Raw genomic sequence first — 21,125 nt, forward strand, 5'->3', positions numbered from 1 at the left:
TTTGCATAAGTCAAGTCCACATTTGGTTTCTTTTTTCACTGAGGATAACTGGTGGTAGGAATCGTGGCAAGATAAAGTGCTTGCTGGCAAGTAGTGGATGAAAAGGACTGGTATAATCACAGGTAAATGTTGCACACAAGTCTGTATTCATTATTTTTCCTGTGCCTGCTTCTTATAAACTTAACTTAATGGACTAAATGTTAACCTTTTGTTTGCACTTTGTATTTCGTAATTGTCATTTTTGTGTTTTCCTGTTTTGCTTTAGTTTGTGACATTGTTCATTCCTCTTCTAAAATTAGAGCTTATATACAAAAGAGATGGTTTTCTTATAGCTATCCTTCATGATGATAAAACATAATCTGCTTGTGATTAGTATCTTACCCCTAACTGTATGACAAAGCTATCCTTTTTTTAAAAATTTAGATATCATTGATATACAATCTTATGAAGATTTCACATGAGCAACATTGTGGTTTCAACATTCACCCATGTAAGTCCTCACCACCACCCCCATTGCAGTCACTGTCCATCAGCGTAGTAAGATGCTACAGAGTCATTACGTGTCTGCTCTGTGCTGTGCTGTCTTCCCCGTGACCTACCTATATTGTGTTTGCTAATTATAGGGCCCCTTAATCCCCATCTCCCTCTCTCTCCACCCACTCTCCTAACCCCTTTCCCTTTGGTGACTGCTAGTTCCTTCTTGGAGTCTGTGAGTCTGCTGCTGTTTTTCTCCTTCAGTTTTGATAAAGCTATATTTTTGTGGATTAGGAACATCAAATGTAATTTCAGGATGAAGTTTATTATGAAACAGTTGTTCTTCATTAGTTTTTGGAAAACAGTAGCATTCCCGATTAGAAAACAGCATGACAAATGATTAGTTTTGTGCTACTTGCCAAAATCATGAGACATATTGTAAAGTTGAGCGCGTATACAATTAAGACCTTTTCCCCCAGTCCTGTTAAGACTTTTGCACACTTTAAGTTTCTACTATCTAGAAATTTTAGAGTTTTGATTATTAAAAATTTGAATGAACATTTTTTTCATGCTTAAAAAGAGTTGTAGATGTGGAAATAGGAACTAAAGACTTCAAACTCACAATGAACTTGGTTTTCATTTCCATGTAGTGTTTGTGAGTTTAGCTTGTCTTGAATGCTAAGTTCTTGCTGTAAAAACAAAAATCCTTCATTTGGATTACTTTATAGACATCTCTTTTAGTATGGCCAGTAGAACTGGATGCTTGATATTAATGTTGGATATATATACTTTGAAGGTAGTACTATAGCAGTTCGTGTTGGTCTGAAAATTTTGTTGTGATAGGCTTTAGATCTAATTAAATTGTTGAGTAATGCTGAATCTTAAATGCTTCATTTAAAAAAATCTTGGTGAAATATGCATAACCTGAAATTAATCTTTTTAACTATTTATAAGGATACAGTTTAGTGACCTTATGTACATTCCAAATGTTGTGTAGCCACAGCATTATTTCTGGAACTTTTTCATCATCCCAAACAGAAACTCAGTACTCATTAAGCAATAATTCCCCATTCTCTTTTCTCCTGACCTCGAGTATCCTTTATTCTACTTTGAATGTCCATATTCTATATATTTCATATAAATTGATCATACAGTATTTATCCTTCCTTTTGTGTCTGACATATTTCAAGGTATGTTTCCAAGGTTCAATTCATGTCATAGCATGTATCAGAACTTTATTCCTGTTTATGGCTGAGTAATACTCCATGTATATGTATACATATCACATTTTGTTTATCTGTTAATCTATTGATGGTCACTTTGGTTATTTCTGCCTTTTGCTATTATGTAAACTGCTGCTATGAACATTAGAATACAAGTATCTGTTTGACCCTGTTTTCAGTTCTTTTGGGTATATACCTAGGAGTGGAATTCTGGGTCATGTGGTAACTGTTTAATATTTTGAGGAACTGCAATACTGTTTTCCACAGTAGTTGCACCATTTTACATTCTCGCCAGCACTACACAAGTATTTTGTTCTCTCCACATCCTTGCTGGCACTTGTTTTTTTCCATTTTTTTTGATTATAGCCTTCCTAGTGGATTTGAAGTAGTATCTCATGTTTTTTGTTGTACATTTTCTTGATGACTAATGATACTGAGCTGTTTTTCATGTGTTTTTGTATTTCATAGACTGTATATCTTCTTTGGTGAAATGTCTGTTCACTTCCTTCGCCCATTTTTTTCATTGGCCTATCTTTTGGATGTTGAGTTGTAGGGTCCTGTTTTCCATGTGTTCTGGATATTAAGCCCTACTCAGAGATATGATATGCAAATATTTTCTTCTTTGGGTTATCTCTTTACTCACTTCATAGTGTCCTTTGCACAAAAGTTTTTTTTTTATTAAGGTAGCATTGATATACAGTCTTCTAAAGGTTTCACATGAGCAACATTGTGGTTATTACATTCACCAGTAATTTCAAGTCCCCCCCACACACTCCATTGTAGTCACTCTCCATCAGCATAGTAAGATGCTTTAGAGTCACTACTTGACTTCTCTGGATGCACAGAAGTTTTTAATTTCTACAGAGTCCAATTTATCTATTTATTTTTTTGATACCTGTCATTTTGGTGTCCTATTTAAGAAATCATTCCCAGATCCCAGGTCATGAAGAATTGATCCCAAGTTTTCTTGTGAGAGTTTTATAGTTTTAGCTTTTAAATTGGTCCTGTGATCTATTTAAAGTTAATTTTTGTATATGGTGTAAGGTAAAGGTCTAACTTCATATTTTTGCATATGGATTTCCAGTTTTCCCAGAACCATTTTTCTTTTTTAAAGTCCTTTCTGCGTTGAAGAATCTTGCTTCCCTTGTTAAATGTCAACAGGGCATATATGTGAAGGTTTTTTTCTGGACTCTCTATTCTTTTCCATTGGTCTATAGGTCCATCCTTATGCCAGAACAACATTGTTCTGAATACTGCATTAAATGTTTTATTTTTAATTGATTATTTTATCATTTTAATATGTGCCTTTTAAAATATTTCTAATAGATATCTTTAAAATTTGCTTTTAATAATTTCACTTAGTTAACAGTACTCCAAAAAGAACTGTAAATACCAACTTTATAATGAATCCTGGAGTTAGGAAAATTAATATATTAAAACAAGCAAGTTTGGAGTTACTTAATTGGTATTGCACTTTCTTTGGAAATGAGAGTGAGAAACATGGAGACAAAAAGTGAAATGTTGCTTGTAAACTTGGCTCACAGAAAGACTAAAAAGAATAGGAAGAACCATTTATTTATGTAATCTAGTAAGTGATCCTTTAATTTCATGTTAAATATCACTTTTATTTCCAGAAGTAGTCTACTAATGAAACTCTAGGAATTTCATAAAAAAGAGAGTACTGGTATTTTGTGAGGAACATTTTCAGTGAGGATCTAGTAATGTTAAGACTCTTAATTTTTAAGCCATAACTGAATGCCTGTATTTATTAGGCTTTCTAGATGTTAGAAATATATAACTTAATTTTGTGTCCTTTAAGACTGCAACAATGATTAGAAAATTGTAACATCAGATGTTATTTTCTTCTCTTGTGAAAATACACAGATTTTATTTTCATTTTTTTCACATAAACTTTGTATTACCTTCCCTTTATTATAAAAAAATACTTCTCCCAATATTTTAACTGTAGTTCCTAAATAAATTATGTGGGACTTAGAATTATGAAGTAAAAATGTTACACAAATACTGAATTATAAATTAAAGGCAAAGCCTCTGAGAAAAAGCAATTTAACCTAAGTTTGTTGCAAATTGATTTTATCTCATGAACTATTACGTAAAATAAGATTGCTCCCCAAACTCAATTGCTTACTTTGACGTTTTTCTGATAAGTCTCACAATTAGTAAGGTTATTTCATGGCCAGAATTGTTTTATGTATATCCACATGCACTGTTTTCTATCCTGCATTATTTTGAAATAAACCTCAGACATCATTTCATCAGTAAGTGTTGTAGGTAGGTAGGTAGGTAGGTGTGTGTTTGTGATAACAGACTGCTAGTATTTGTTTAGGGTAAATCAGTTCAATAAATATTTAAAAATTTTCTGTTGTGACCTAGATGCCATGAGCTCAGTGCTAGGAAGAGAAAAATGTTTTAAAACAGGATCTCTGTCCTAAAGGAGTTTATATTATAGCTTAGAGCCAGTTCTATGTTGAAAATTTATGAGGACTTGGAGTCCTGAAGTTTCATTTCAATCTTAGAAAAACAGAAGAGCCAAATAAGAACAGTGAGTTGTATTTTGACATAACCTGACTCACGTACTCAAGGAGAGGTAATACAATATTCTCTTAATCCTTCTATCTTAAAGTGAAAAAAAATAGAGCTATACTTGATATTGGCAATAAAAGTTAGAAATATATGAAGAGTTGGACTTAATAGCTATAAGTGATGATTGAGGTTTTAGATTAGGTGTGTTAACATGATACAAAACTGCTTATGCCTTCATGTTGACTTTACATCTCCAGTTTTTTTTAGGACAGTCATAATTTTAAAGTATATTGCCATTTTCAGAATGTGCTGGTGATTTTTTAAATTTTTGAAGGTATGCCATAAAAAACAACTAAGATTTTTCTTTCATTCTAAATATTTGCATATTACTGTGACTTTCCTTTTTTAGAATTTTGAGATATTGATAAAATTTAATTTCAAATACAATCATGAGGTCCTATTTTTTTATACTTAACTTCTTAATATGTATTGATTTCCCCTAGTACTTTTTGTCCTGCTTATTGCTAACATATTTCAGACCATCATCCTACTTAAAGTGAAGAGCTGCAGTTTCCTCTTAACTGTCTGGATTAGAAAAAGCTCCTTTGAAACCCTTTTCTGTACTTCATGAAGAGTCCTCCTCTTAGAATGCAGATCTGATTTTCTTACTCTACTTTTTGAAATTCTCAGTGTCTTTCTGTTGCCTCAGAATATGGCATATAACACATTTCTTTATCTAGCCAGTGCTTGTACCTTTAGTCCCTTCATGTGTTATTAGGCTTTCCTCACTCCTTACATGTAGATAAATATGCCCACATCCACTCTCCTCCTGCAGCAGCATCCTTCCCTTATCTTCCTCTCCCTTCTTTCGAAATCTGGTATTGTGCTAAGTATTCAGTTAGGGTCTTGTATGTACCTTTCTAGAGCACCTCCATTGTATTGCCTCTAGAGCACCTCCATTGTATTGCCAGACTACTTAATTTCTCTTCCCTCTGGGTAGTTATAACATCTTATTTTTCCAGTTGTCTGTAGAGCATGGTGACTGGGACATAATAGGCACAGATTTATATTTACTGAAAGAGTGAATGAGTGTATAGTAGTTACCTATTGCTGTGATATAAATTACCCTAAAATTTAGTAGCTTGAAAAAAAAAGCATTTGTTATCACAGTTTCTGTGGGTCAGGCTCTCAGGAGTGGTTTAGCTGGGTGGTTCTGACTTAGAATCTCTCATGAGGTTGTAGTCATGAAGCTAAAGCTTGACTGGGTCTTGAGGATCCTTTCAGGATGGCACACTAACATGGCTGTGGACAGAAGGCCTGTTCCTTGCTGGCTGTAAGCAGGACTCATTGGTTCCAGTTCCTATTGACTTGGGTCCCTTCATGGGACGACTTGAGTATGCTCATGACTGCCCTCACGAGGTGGGAGTCAGCTTCCTCTGGACTGAGTGATCAGTCGAGAGAGAGCAGGAAGGAGTCGGTGTCTTTTCTGACACACACTGCGACTACATTCTATTCCTGAGAAACATGTCACTGAATATAACTCATATGAGGAGACTGTCTTTGAAGGGAGGAGTATCAAAGAATTTGTGGATATATTTCACAACCACCACAGAGTAGAACAGGAATTTATGATTCATCCTCGAACCCAACCAAAATAGGTCATTTCCTTTATAAAATACTGTGGGTAAAATTGTAATATTTCCAGGATATCTCGCCTGGCTTTGGTACATCTGCATATCAACAGGCATTCAGAGGTGTAAAGAAGTAGGCTTTAGTGCATTTGCATCTTTCATCAGTGGGTGATTACCTGGGCAACAGAGGGCTTATCTGTACCTGAAAGGTGAGGGGGAGGGCTGGTGTTGTTGCTGCTTGAGCAGGAGAGAGAGAGAAGGGCCAGAGGGCAGTTTTGGAAGACCCTTTCACCCCAAAGAGCGTTTTGCAGTCAATTTCTTTGGTCATACTGAATCTATAGCGAACTTGACCGGGCTGAAACCCATTGGCAAAACAATTGGCGTAGTCGGTAGGGTTCACTGTTGATCAAGGGAAGACAGGCTGCCCTTATGGAGGGGTACTTCAGTGGGCTACCCCTGTGAATGGGGAGACAGTGGATCATCCCCAATGGGTATGTGGTCTGAGGTGGCTTGCCTCCTAGAGGACTGGGCCCCACCCCAGGACTGGAGGCAAGTGGAGGTGACACCTGAGGCAATAGGGGTGGCTCTTAATATAGTAAGCAGAGCCTTTGAGAAGCAGAGTGCCCGTGAGGCAGCGGGGACTGTTGGTTGGCTGCTTCTCACAGTCTTAAAAAGGTCTACAGAGGAGACCCAAGAAATGACAGCATGAGAACGTGAGCTGCAAACTTCAGTAGATTTCCTGAGGAGGGAAGTGGCATTGTTGCAAGAGGTGGCACGAGAACACGAGCTGCAGACTTCTGTGGATGCCCTAAGGATAGAGATGGTATTGATGCGGGAGGAGGCGGCATGAGAACCTGAACTGCAAACCTGTGGATTCCCTGAGGAAGGAGATGGCCTGGATGTGGGAGGAGGCAGCATGAGAGCAACGGCAGCAAGGAGCCATTGGAGATGAGACGGCAGCGCTGCCAGGTGTTCTGAAGGAGGAAGAGGCCATCAAGGAAAAGGATGAATTCCTGAGGGAAGTACAGGTGGGGATGGCACAAGAACAGCAGCTGTGCAGCATTGAGCTGAAGGTAAGAGAGCTTCTGAAGACTGAGGTAGCATTGCTGTGAGGCACAGTAGAAAAGGTAAAGGCTGTAGCAGAGGAGGCACTTGGGGGAGAGGAGAGAAAGTTGCCACCAGCCCCAGAAATGGAGGAGCTGGGGAAGGATGAAGGGGTGGTGCCGGAGGCACTGGCACCTCCTGTATTGAAAGCACATCCAGTGGTTGTAAAGAAAATAAAGACCCAGCAGCTGAAAGTTCCCCAAGGAGAGGAGCAGCCCCCTCCCCAAGTCATGGAGCACTCTATGCTCTGCCCCTGTACTCAGGCTGAGCTGGTGGATTTGGGCTCCTGGTTTGGACAGAAGCCCTGAGAGTCAGCTTGGCTCCTGCATCTGTGGGACTTAGGGGGTGGATGGAATTGTTCTGTCGGGATCAGAGATGGGAAAGCTGTCTTCCCTGACAGTGCAGCCTGCCTTGAGGCAGCGATTACAAAATGCACATCAGACCCCAGGGAGTCACCCCCTCCTCGATTGGCTTATGACTGTACTTTGTGCTGTGTAGCCCAGTTTGGGTGATCTGCCATCCTCTCCTGTTAGACGGCAGACATATGCTGAGCTCCAACAGGTGCTACAAGAGCTAGGCATAAGAAATGCCATCTATAGTCTAGACAATTATGGCCCAGATGAAGAGGTTTTCACTACTGGGATGAGAAATATTGTACTTCAAACAGCTCCTACATCCCTCTTTGGGTCTCTAGTGGCCATTCTTTCCCCTCACTTAGGGCAGCCCATAAGCAAGGTGACATGTACAATAGCAGACTTAGGAGAGGCAGAAGCAACGAGAATCTGGAAAGAAAGAAGACCTGTTACTCACAAGAAGAATTTACAGGGCCCTATGAAGGTTACGAGGAACCAGATGTGGGTTGATTTAATATGGCAGGAGCAGATGGAAAGAAATTAGATGGGAAGTCCAATAGGATCTTACTAGAGCTATGGCAACAGCTGAAACCAGAGCAGCAGTTCCAGTCGTTAAGACCAAAGAGGCAGAGGTCAGAGACAGAGTCACGGGTCCCACCTGTGTGTTTGCAAGAATTCCTGCTGGAAAACGAGCCAACCTCACTTGAGCCCACACAGGAAGGTGATTGGGGAACACAGTTTGACTGAGGGGAAGTTCAAGGTATCTGCCCTGAGGGACCAGGGGGTGACCAGAGGCCACATGTTGAAACAGCTAAGGGGCCTATACCCCTCGTCAGGTGCCAGATAGACTATATTGGGCCTCTACCTGTGTCAGATGCGAAGACTTGTGTGGACACAGCTACTGGACTTACTGGAGTAAAATGGACGTGGCCCTGGACATTTCAACACATGGACCAGCGATGACTGGCTCTTCTGGCACCTTGGGGAAAAGGCCTGGAAGCTGACCTGTGTATTTCTGTAATAACAGCAAACTGGCCCCCAACAATCATGATTATTTTCTTCTACAGTCTTTGTGTCCTGGATGCGCCCCCTGGCTGCAGCAGCCACGTGATGGCTGGAATGAATGAGCTTTGGACTTAATCTGTATGGGACTTCGAACCTAGCTGAATCCTCTGGCTTGAGAATTATGATTGTGTTGCTGTTGTCAAGAAAATAATGTTTAAAGAGAGGCTTGACTTTGTCTAATGTTTGGTAAAAGTTTTGTGAGCAATCTGGCATGATTGTTAGGAATGAGTAAACAAGTGTAGAAACGTATTTTGTGCTTAGTGAGAGTTTGTGCTGTGAAGTACATTTACTTAATCTGCATAGGCTGAATCCTCTGGTTTGAGGATTATCAAGATTTTATTGCTGTTGCTATTGCATGTTACCAGTGTGGGGAAGTTGGGGTTCGTATGGCCAGGATCCTCACTGGTGGAATCTGGTTACAGTGCTCTAGCTTTCTCACACAGGGACCATTGTAGAAAATTGAAAAAGTGTAGATTGTTAGGTGAGAATCCTGGAGTGGGTAAGACCCTTTCACCCCAAAGAGTGTTTTGTGGTCAATTTCTTTGGTCACGCTGTGCCCGGGCTGAAGCCATTGGCAAGACAAATACGTTTGTCCAAAATGTAAATAAATTTTAACAGTATGCTTTTATTAAAATATTATACTTGTTTTTATTAATTGCAAATTAACTAGATTGCACATAAATCCAATTGAATGAATGTAAGTCCGGGGAAAGGAAATCCTGGGGCAAAATACCTCTAAAAACCGAAATCAGTCAAAGGGAGAAATTAAGTTTACAAGCCATTTATTTACAACCCATTTATTGTTTACAAACTGCAGCCTAGGGCCGTCTCTCTCCCCTGCTCAAGAAGAAGCAAGCACGTAAACAAGCAGGCCCCTCCCCTTAACCTCTCAGGTTCAGACATGCCCTCAGTTGCCCAGGTAATTACCCACTGATACTGAGATGAACTTCTCTCCACCCTGAGGAATGATGCAAATGCCCTAAAGCCATACTTCTCTCCACCCATGAGCGCCTGTTGATATGCAGATGTACTAGAGCCAGGCGAGACATTCTGGAAATATTATAATTTTACCCACAATGAGTTAATTATTATCTAAATATTCATAATTTTATTGTAACTCTTTCACATAGATTCTGGATTTAAAAAATAATGTCATTTCTTAAGTTCTGTATTGCCTATAAAATGAATGTGACACAGAATTCACTACTTTTAAGGCTTATTGCAGGTCTTCTAAAAATCAAATATCTGAGCTGTGTTGATACATTTTTAAGAGAGAAAGTGATACTTTTAAACTTGTAGCTTTAAACAGTTTAAATCAGTTGTACGAAAATTAGTCTTTTTAGCCTAATATACATAACTTACTCAAGAAAAATTGGAGTTTCTAATTGTAACTCCGGGGAGAGGACATCCCTGGGCAAGATACCTCTAAAACCGAAATCAGTCAAAGGGAGAAATAAAGTTTAAAACCTGTTTATTGCTTACAAACTGCGTCTGTGAGCCCTCTTTCTTGCTTCTGGGGAAGCAAGCGAGACCTCCCCCAACCTCTCAGGTTCAGATAAACCCTCAGTCATCCAGGTAATTACCCATTGATATGGAGATGAACTACTTCTCTCCACCCCTTAGGAACACCTGTTAATATGGAAATGCACTAAAGCCAGGCAAGAGATTCTGGAAATTCTTCAATTTTACCCACACTATCTGATATGTGCCAGACATCTTACTAGGTTCTGGGTATATATCAGTGAATAGAACAGATATATTCTTGTTCACTTGGAGTTAATGATCTGGTGGAAAACAGATAATAAACAATAAATATTTCTGTTAATCAGTACATATTTCCCAACAGTGATGAGTACTGTCTATGGAAGAGATGAGGAAGGTGAAGTGATAGAAGATTATGGGAAGACGAGGTATTTCTACATTGTCAGAAAAGACTCCTCAGTTTAGGTGACCTTGAAGCTGAGAACCACAGGATTTAACCCTGCGAGGAGTTAGAGGAAGAGGGAATGCTTTGCAGTGTGAACAGTTGGTGTTTGAGGAGTTGAAAGGCGGCCTGGATATACCCAGAGGTAGAGTGGAATGAAGTTTGAGAAGTAGAAAGATAATATTATCTAAAGCTTAAGGTGTCACAATACGGAATATAGATTTCAATCAACACATTGAAAACTATTGAAGGATTTGGAAGTTACAAAAAGAGAAAAGGTAACAAAAAAATAATGAGGAGGACATTATATTAAGTCCAGATGAATGATGATAGCAGCTTCATCTATAGTGATGGAAGAGAAGATGTAGCTCTGGGGTGGGGTTGGGGGAATAAGTTCCCAGACCGGGACAAATTACCTTTGAAGCCAAAATCAGTCAAAGGGAGAAATAAAGTTGGAGAAACTGTTTATTGCTTACAAGCAGTCATCCACTTCTGCTCGGCTATGTCTCTAGAGACTTGACTGTAAAACGGGACCCCACCAAACCTCTTTGGTGCAGATACACCCTTGCTCCCCCTACCCTGTAATCACCTATTAATATGGACATGGCTATTCTTTTCCTCCCCTTGGAAACACCTATTGATATGGAGATGCACTAAGGCCAGGCAAGAGATTCTGAAAATACTGTAATTTTACCCACAGAAAAGGAATAGATTTGAGATCTAGTTTGTAAATAGAACTAATGGGACTTGACATGAAGTGTGACAGAGAAGGAAAGTGAGGATAATACCCAGGTTCTGGTTTGAGCAGACCAGTGAATGGTAATATGCTTAAATCAGGTTGGAGGTCAGTGTGAAGACAAATCAAGACTTGATTTTTGACAGTGTTAATTTTTTGATGTCTGTAAGTCATCCAGTAGACATGTCAGATGGCAAACAGTTACACAATCCTGGAACTCTGAGATTTGAGAGGATATACACAGATGTTGTACAGAAGTTGTGAAAGAGATGAGAGCTTTCTGGGGAGGGAATGCCCTAGGAGCCAGCTTTTAGAATTTGCATACATGGGCAACATTGTTGTTTTCTTTGTAAAAAAAAAAAAAAAAGACAAAATGGCAGCTTGGGAAAGTTTGGTTTATTTCTATTTGATACATATTAAGGACCTTTTAAGTAAATTTGGCAACAGGTTGTCATACGAGAAAGGTGTTTAAATCTCTACCTAGCCATTTATTGAAGGAATAACTAAGCCACTTAACCAGAGGTGTGACTTTTGAATTTTACCTCTCTGAGTCTGTTTTATTATCTGCTAAAGGTAGTAAGAGCAGAGTTGTTTTGAAGGTTAAATGAATTTATCTAAAGTACCTAGGACAGTGTCTGGTACTTAGTAAATACTCAGTATTCTTTTATTTTAACTTCCATTGTCTTAAGAGCAGAAGAGCCACTTTCAAACAGGTGTTATATTTAATGTACATATTCCCCTTATTCTTATATGTTAGATACAGACATATTACACATAAATACATACATACATAATGAAACACTAAGTTAAAGGTTTATTTTGAAATATTTTTGAAGTCTAATTGAGTAGGAGAATGAATTAAAACAGTATTTATAAAAACTATTTCCATTATGTATTAAAGCTTTGTAGTTATAGAATTCTCAATTGTGTATTTATTCATTGTCAGATATAAAATTAGGTAATCTAATACTTTGAAGGCAAAAATAAAATGGTAAATTTGTATCTGTGAGGTTGGCTTCTAATTTGTCCTTCCTACCCACTCTCTGTCTCTTTCGTCTCCCCTCCCACTCCCTTCCTTTCTCCAAAGAAAAACAGGGACTCAACGAACTTTTCATGTATGTGCTTCTGTGGAAAAATAGAGGTGTTATGCTATTTTGAAATAATGTGATCATATCTAATGTGTCTAATATCAAAGGAAAACATTTATTCCACATGTATTATTTCAGTCTTCTGTCACCTAAATGTACCCAATAAGGCCACTAATGTTTTGGAGTAATTGACATGGTTGTACAATGGGACTTAACAGTGGATCTCCTTACCTATAAGTGCCTTACATGTGGGACAGTTTCCAAAACCTTAGTTCTTTGTTTTCCATTAATATTTCTTTATTCGTAGAGATATTGGCAAAGTGTTACAGAGAAACCCTTGTCCATTTGACAAAGTAGAAAATCCTGTCTAGTAGATGTATTGCAACCCTATTACCTTTTACTTGTGAATTTATATCATTGTAGAATGGTACACTATATCTCATCTATTTTAAGGTGCACATGTTCTTCCTATATGCAGAATTTTGAAACTAGAATCATCTTACAGTAGATGTGATAGGAAATTTATCATCATTTTTTGATTGAAAGTATTTTTTCTTGGTGATACATAAGATAATATTAGTCTTATAATTGGTGGTGTCTGGAATTTTTGTCGAAATGTCCAGGGCCAGGTCCATATCAGTGTCTCCAGGGTTGAATGTAGTAGGGGCTGGCAGCAGGATGTTACTCTGCTGGCCATATCCTGCCTCCAATAACTGTTCTTTGATTTGGACGTACAATTGTATGGGAAAGGCAGCAATGTGTGTGAGCATATCCACAGGGGTCAAAGCTCCTTTACATGGGTACTCATTCAAATGCCACAGCACCGTCCATAGGCGAACTGACCAACCCCGTTAGACTACTGGTGTCCTACTTCAGGCCAAATTTCAACAAACTGTTGTACCTCTCTATTATGTCTGCCCTGGTAGGATTATATAGTACATGAAATTTCCACTTTATTCCTAATCGCTGCACCCATTCTTGTAAAGCATGTCCAGTAAAGTGGGTGCCTTGATCACTCTTAATCACCTGCGGCCAACTACAGGCTGCAAAGAGATGCTCCAGGCTCCTCTTGGTGGTTTGCTGATCTGCACGACATGCAGGAAAAGCAACCAGTAGTCCAGTAGCCATGTCCACACAAGTCATGGCATACCGATATCCTTCTTATAATGGCAGAGGCCCAATATTTGCCACCTGACAAGGGGTATTGGCCCTCTTACTATTGTCCCATGTTGCTGTGGGACTTGATGTAAGTCCCTCTTAGAGCACACAAGGCACTCCTTCCGGGCTCTGCTGACTTCTTCAAAGGTCAGTGGCAAGCCCCACCTATGGGCTACAGCCCACATTTTCTTTTGCCCCATGTGCAACAAACGCTGGTGTAGCCATTGGGCTACATCAGAGGCAGACTTCTCTTCTAGCCGGTGCACCTGGGCCAGTGTGTCTGCATCATTCCCTGGGGATGCCAAAGGCAAATGGCCAGTCACATGATGTATAGTAACAGTCTTAGTCTGACCAGAGGCCCATAGGTCTTGCCACAACTCTTGCCCCCAAAGGGGCTAGCGACCAACCATCCAGTTGACATGATACCATGTCAGTAGCCACAGGGTCAAGCCCTGACAGACAGCCCAGCTGTCAGTGCAGACAACTATGGGGGAGGGCCCCTGGGTGATCACAAGCCATACTGCCTGCAACTCAGCCCATTGGCTGCTTTTCCCCTCTCCATCCTCCATCCATATTGTCTCAGTCTTAGGATGGAAAGCAACAGCCCTCCACTTTGGGTGCTGCCCACGGCTAGAGCCGTCTACGTACCAAGCATCTTGAGGTATAGGGGCTTTTCCCTCGTAAGGAATCTCAGCTACCAAGGGCTGAAAAGCAAGTTCTTCCTGCTTTCCACTGGTATAAGTCACTGGGAAGAGCGTTGGAGTTCTACACTTATGGGGCTAGTAGAGAGGCCACTGTGCTGCTGTAAATATGCATCCCATTTGGCCAGTGTAGGTGTCTGTGCCATGCCACTCCATGGCCTTCGGGTCCAGTCTTCACCCACCCCACGATGTCATAGGTGGTTATTACCTTGGTCGGAGCTTTTCCAGCAATGGGCTCTGTAGCCAGCAAGGTGTGGTACACAGCAGCCAGTTGCTTCTCTATCAAGGTGTACCAGATCTCTGCTCCTTTCCATAGTTGTGACCAGAATCCAGTAGGTTGGCATGTCCATTCAAGCTGCTGCCAAAGACCCCAGCTATAACCATCTTTGGTTACGTGAACATCTAGTTCACAGGACCTTGATGAGTCCATTACATGCAAGGCCTGTACGGCCTTGACTGCCTGCTTGGCAGCAGTAAAAGCAGCTGCACATCTCTCATCCCAGTCCCACCTGATGCCCTTTCATACCAATCGGTATAAGGGCTTCAGAATTTGTGCCAAGTGTGGGATAAACGCTCTCCAGTAGCCCAAAAGACCCCAAAACTATTGTAATACTGCTACAGTGGTAGGGTTGGGGAAAGCCTGGATCTTGTCTATGACTGCTTCAGGAACAACTTTAGTTTTACCTGACCAGACAACCCCCAAAAATTTCACAGGCAAACCAGGGCCCTGAACCTTCGTGCTGTTCACAGCCCATCCTTTTTCCTGTAGATGTTGCAACAGTTTAGGACCTGCCCCTTCTAAAACTGCAAGAGAATCAGATGTGAGCATAATGTCATCAATGTAGTGATACAACTCCACTTCTTGCAGTTTCTTCCATGTGGCCAAGTCCTGGGCTACAAGCCCATGGCAGATGGTGGGACTGTGGAGGTATCCCTATGGAAGGACAGTGAATGTCCACTGCCGGCCTTCCCATGTGAAGGCAAACTGTTCCTGGCTTTCCTGTGCTATGTCAATAAAGAAGAAAGCATTAGCAAGGTCTACTACATGACACCTTCCCAGCTCATGGCTGAGGGTGTCCAGAATGTCTGCTATCGAGGGGACAGCAGCATGCAAAGGGAGTGTGACTTTATTCAGTTCCCTGTAGTCCATAGTCATACACCAGGAGCCATCTGGCATTCTCACTGGCCACACTGGGGAAATGAATGGGCTTTATGATGCCCACCCTCTCCAGCTCCTGTAGAGTTCCTCCAATTTCCTTGTGCTCCCCTGACAATTTATGCTGCTTAATATTTGTCACCCACCGAGGTACAGGCAGAGCTACAGGTGGGTGCCAAGCATGTCCCCTCAGAACTGCCGTTACCACATGTACTCTCAGTCTGAACTCACCTGCAGTAGTCTGTAACCACAGGCCCTGCAGAATATTTTACCCCCAAAATACATTCAGGGATGGGAGAAATGTACACAGTATATTTCTTTGGGGGTAAACACCCTACCTATCCCCAGTGAGATTTGGGCTTTCTTCATTCTAATTGCCTTACCCCCATACCCATCTGTCACAGCAGGGGTCCCAGGAAAATACTCAGGGTTGTTGTGAATCAAGGAACACCCAGCTCCTGTGTCTACCAGCACCAGAACACACTGTATATTCATAGGAGACCAATGAATTGGTAATTCTACATGTGACTTCTGGTCCCCACCATGTCCCCCAAGGTGGGGACTTTAACCCCCCTCCCCAGTCAAACCACAATACCCAATCATTCTCCTGGGGGGTATTGTGGGCTCAGGCAAATCCTGAGTACTGTCTCCCAGGAAGTTTTGCAGGGACACAGGTTGGGCATGAGGCCTTGACTCTGGTTTCCATGTCCTGGACCTCAGGAGCTGGAGCTGCTGCTCTGGCTTCAATTCGTGTCCAATTCTATTGGGCTGCCTATCGAGTTTTTCTTTCACTACCCTGGCCTTTATTAAATCAACCCACATCTGGGTCCTCGAGACCTTCATGGGGCCGTTTGTACTTCTCCTTTCAGTCGTGTCCTGTACTTCCCTCCGTGCCCCATACTTCCCTCCGTGCCCTTATTGTTTCGACTTCCCCCAGATCTGCTAAAGTATGAGCAGACTCACTTATGGGTTGCCCTAGGTGGGGGACGCGGGGGGCAAGAGTATTCACTAAGGACCCAAAGAAAGATGTGGGAGCTGTGTGCAGCACCAGATTTCTCATTCCTATAGTGAACACCTCCTCATCAGGGCTCTGGGGGTCCATATTATGGATGATATTTTTCATACCCAATTCCCGCAGTACCTATTGAAGCTCTGCATACATTTTCCAACTACTGAGAAAATATCACAAATCACCCTGGTTAGGCCAAACTACCCTCATGGCAGCTGTCAGCCATTCTAGGAGTGTCTGATTCCCTGAGGTGTGACGGGCATTTTGCAACTGCTGCCGGAGGGAAGGGTGAGTTATCAGGGAAGCCATTCTACTCATCTCAGTACCCGACATAACACTGTTTTCCACCCCCAATCCCAGAGATGTAAAAGCCATGTAGGCAGAGGTTGCAATGACCTCTGCCTACACCAGACACTCCTGTCCGCCAGCTCATCCTGGGTATAGGGGTGGAGCATGGTGTGCTCCACAACTTGGGGAGGGGGCTGCTCCTCCCCTAGAGGAGCCCACAGTTGTTTCATATTTTCTTAATTACAGCTGGGCAGGCCTTTAAAAGAGGAGAAGATGGTACCTCCAGTGGTGGCCTGGGTAGCAGATCTGCCAGTGGCCCTGCCTCCACCATTTCCAGGGCTGAAGGCACCACTCTTTCCTCCTCCCCCTCCTCCATGGCCTCTTGCAACGTGGCTTTTCCTGCTGCCTCCCCCTTGCTGCTAAGGAGTCTTCTAGGAGCGTGACCTGTCTTTTCAGTAACTGTCTCTCTCCTTTATAGCATCACATAGGTTATTGTCCAGCTCCTCCAAGCAATGCTGAAGTGTGTCTCTCTCCCGCCTAAGTCCCTCTCTCTTCTCGCTAACCCTCTCAATAATCCTCTTTCTCCTGTATAACATTTTCCACTATCTCCATGTAAAGAGACCCTACCATGCCACTTGCTACACAGTCCCCTAAGGTCTCTTAGCAGTCTTCCAAATCATGGACGGCTAATTCTGCAGCTTCCGGTGTTTCCACCCTTCCTCAGTTCTGGGGAAGGCCCCACCCCTTTAGTGGTACTTTACCCTAGACCAATTCCCTACTAGGGGTTCCTAAATTGGAAGCCCCACAGCTGCAGGGATACTGAAGGTGAAGCGGCGCTCTCTGTCGCTGCATTTCTATTGGGGCCTCCCCACCATCCACAGGGGCAGCCCTCCCAAAGGTCACACCCTTTATGACAGATTTCATATTCAGAGGATTCCTGCTGACTTCTGCCAGCTGTAAGTCTAGGGAGGGGAAATCCAGGGCAAAATACCTCTAAAAACCAAAATCAGTCAAAGGGAGAAATCAAGTTTAAAACCCATTTATTGCTTACAAACTGCTGTCCAGCGTGGTCTCTCTCCCCTGCTCAGGAAGAAGCAAGCATGTAAACAAGCAGGCCCCTCCCCTTAACCTCTCAGATTCAGACATGCCCTCCGTTGCCCAGGTAATTTCTCTCCACCCCTAAGTATATGCAAATGCACTAAAGCCAGGTGAGATATTCTGGAAATGTTACAATTTTACCCGCACCCTTCAACTTCAGGTTTCTAGCCACAGAATGCATTTGATATTAATATATGCTTATGTCAAGAATCAGCTTTTTAAAAAGATCAGATCATGTTTTTTACATTTGTTTTCTACATTTGTTGTTAAGTAGAGCATGGAGGTCAGAAAACTTTCTGTTAAAGGCCCCACTCTGAATATATTAGGCTTTGTGGGCCATCTGATGTCTTTTGCAGCTATTCAGCTCTGCTGTTATGGCACAAAGCAGCCTTAGACAATACAAATGAGCATTGCTATGTTCCAGTAAAACTTTATTTACAAAAACCAGGCTGCAGGAAGAATTTAGCCCATAAGTTGCGGTTTGCCAACTCATAGTAGAACATTACAATCATCAAATTACTTTTTGAAACATTCACTTCCAATAATAGTCCTCCTAGATCGTCTGTGAGCCTTTGCCTATGTATTCTGTACTTAAAATTTTCTTTTTGTTTGCATCAGTTGCTTGATCCATTTCATCTATTTATGCCTAGCTCAAGGTCATATCTTTGATTCAAGTTTGCTACTTACTCTAACAATGATATGTCAGTTCAAAGTTTATTAGTTCATAGATAAATTACAACCTGTGAAAAAACTATTAACAGGTTAATGAGTCAGAGTTTTTAATACTGTGGATGAGAAGAATAGTTTGTTTATTTTCATTCAGTCCTCTGCCTTTAGTGTCAGGATTGGAACCAGAAATTTGACTACATTTGGATCCATGCTAATAAAATGGAATCTGAGAGGTAACATAACGAAGTTGAACATGAGCGGTAACATGAGGAAATCATTAAAAGCACTAACTCTGGAGCCAGGCAGCCTGATTAAATCAAGGCTCTACCACCTAACTAGTCTTGTGACCTCAGGATAGTTCCTTAACCACTGTGTGCCTCAATTTTCTCTTCTATAAAATGTACGTTTTTCAGAGTACTGTTTTGAAGATTAAGTGAATACCTAGAACTTGTTTTAAGTGTCATTGATAAAATATGATTTCAAGCATAAGTTATGTGATATTTAGAAATACATCCATCACTATTGAATTTAATTAGGTCAGAATAATTTGCCACTGAAAATGATAAATAAAAAAGAAGCTCATAAGGAATATTTTCTCCTTTTTACCATGGATATATTTAAAGTACTAGTCTTTTATCTGTGTTTACCTCATGGCAGCTGTCTAGTATCTGGCTCTCAGTACATGTTAATTAAATGAATGGGAGTTTGTATTTTTGTCTCAGGGTGCCAACTTCCCAAACTTTCTCCCAATTTTTATAAGACCCATCTTTTGTCCGATTTGGAGGAAGTGTTCTGTTGTTCATTGAAAAACATGTTTTGAATTCCATAAACTAAAATCTGTGACCTGTTCAGGTGAATAAATGGCTTGCTTCTACATCGTTTCTTTCACTTTCAGTGCCTCCTAGTGATCTTTATGATGAGAGTGCTATAACTGTATACAAATACATTGAACTTTTGCTTGATCTCAGAATAGACTGGGTTAATAACTGACAAATGAAAATGGCTATTAAAAAACTGACTGTATCATTATGTAGCAATTTTAGCTTCAATTTTTGTTATACAGTAGCTTCTGAGATACAAATTCATTTCAACTTTTAATAATAAGAAAATGCTTATTTAGGAATATTTCTATGCCCACCTGTATTTCTTTTCGATAATTGTTAGGTTTAACCATATAAAATTGCAGGTACTCTACCCTTTCTGACCTAATAAAAATGGCATTTCATTTGATTCGACCTAATGGAAAGCAAAAAGATTTTCTAAATGTCTTTATACTCTTTGTGGTTTGATTTGATATCAGCAGTTTATAACTTTGATTCATTTAATAACATACTAAGCTTTTTCATCTTTAAATGTTGATAATTCCCATCTTCCAGGAGACTTTGAGGCTCTAATCAATTGCTTAGAAGCTATTTGTTAAGCTTCTAATATCCTGGCACCAAGTAAAAGGCTTTTTTTTTTACATATGTTATCTCTAATCCTGACAGTAGACCTGAAAGAGGAATTACTGTAAATGGCAGAGCTAGGACTTGAGCTTTTGAAAATGACCTAGTCTTGGAAGGTACATAGTGTTACTCCCTACATTCTGTTTGTTAGAAGTGAGTCCCCCATTTCCCATGATGGGAGATAGGCTCCTCCTTTTGCAAGTGCAAGTGTCTAAGAATTTGTTGACTTCTTAAAATACCACAAAAAGCTAGAGGTTTTGCTTTCTGTCATGAAAAATTTATTTTGCCCTTTAAAAAGTTTTCTTCTCTTTGATGCTGGTAGAAAAGTTCTGTGTATTAGCAGTCACTCCTCAGTTCTTTGTTTTCCACATTTTAACTTGAGACATGGTCTATTAATTGTACACAATAGAAGTGATTTGTTTGGGTGTTTTTACTGGTATGGGGATCTTTATCTTCCAGTTTTTCATATTTCATATTTTTAACCTATTGGATTCACAAAGTAAACTAATTTATACAATATTTCTCAATTGTTTTTATTCTTGGTCTTGAAAGCACTAAATCATACCTCATATTTTCCCTGAAAATTATTTTGTATTTGCCAGGTTTATCTTTATTAATTCTGGGAGGCAGTTAGTTTACTGGTGGCTCAGGGGAAGTCTGTGGGTCTGGTTGCTCAAAAGAAAATTGCAAACCATGTACAGAACTAAAACATGCACAGTAGAGGCTTTGAATGTGTGTTTGGAATAAAATGCCAGATTTTCTACACAGCTTGGAGATGTAGGAGAGCTTTGAGGCAGAGTAAGAAAATGTGAGTGTGTAGAAAGGGCTGACAGCTATGATAGAAACTACAACTTTATATTTATGGCTAATCTGGAGAGCAGAATAGAGGTGTTCTGAGATAACTTGAATTGCAGTATTTCTTCATGTAGTATGTCATATTTGACAGGGTAAGTATTGCCCTCAAGATTTTATATTCACCCTCAGATATCCTCTGGCAAACTGTGTGTACAAAAATCACAAAGAAATACTGAGATGGATTATTGATTTAATGCCTTATAGTGAATTGTTGATAACGCCAGGAATAAAACCCCAGAGTGGGTGACCCAGAACTCACCTTTCTGATCTGATCTCCCTCTCATTCTTTTCCCTGAATTTTTAGAAACTCTTTCCTTGTTAGTTCACTCTGCTGTTTAAATTATCATATTGTTTTATAATTTTTTAAGTTGTTATGCAGTAAAATTTACCTTTTTTTGGTAAAAAGCTCTGTGAACTTTGATACGTATACAACTTACCCCAAAAAACTTCTTGTCCTATCCCTTTATAGTTATACTCTCCCTCCAACCTCTAACCCTTGGCAGTGACTAATCCATCTTCATCAATATAATTTCCTGTTTTTAAGAATGCCATAGAAATGGAATCATATAGCATATAACCGTTAGAGACTGATTTCTTTCATTGA

The 21,125-nt window shown here is 40.4% G+C and overlaps 1 protein-coding gene across 8 annotated transcripts in view; it reads left to right on the plus strand.

Annotated features, from left to right (window-relative positions):
• The window catches only part of WDFY3 (WD repeat and FYVE domain containing 3), a 281,845-nt gene that overhangs the window by 42,014 nt on the left and 218,706 nt on the right, over positions 1–21,125 (plus strand). Inside the window, exon 1 of one of the 8 annotated variants that reach the window (XM_073237350.1) lies at positions 5,130–6,945. The exons of the other annotated variants lie outside the window; for them this stretch is intronic. The gene's annotated coding sequence lies outside the window, so the exon portion shown is untranslated. Of the gene's footprint in view, positions 1–5,129; positions 6,946–21,125 lie in introns of those variants that run through there. 8 annotated transcript variants of the gene reach the window in all.

Source organism: Manis javanica, chromosome 5 (genome assembly GCF_040802235.1).
Source record: "Manis javanica isolate MJ-LG chromosome 5, MJ_LKY, whole genome shotgun sequence".
In the NCBI taxonomy this organism is placed as follows: Eukaryota; Metazoa; Chordata; class Mammalia; order Pholidota; family Manidae; genus Manis; species Manis javanica.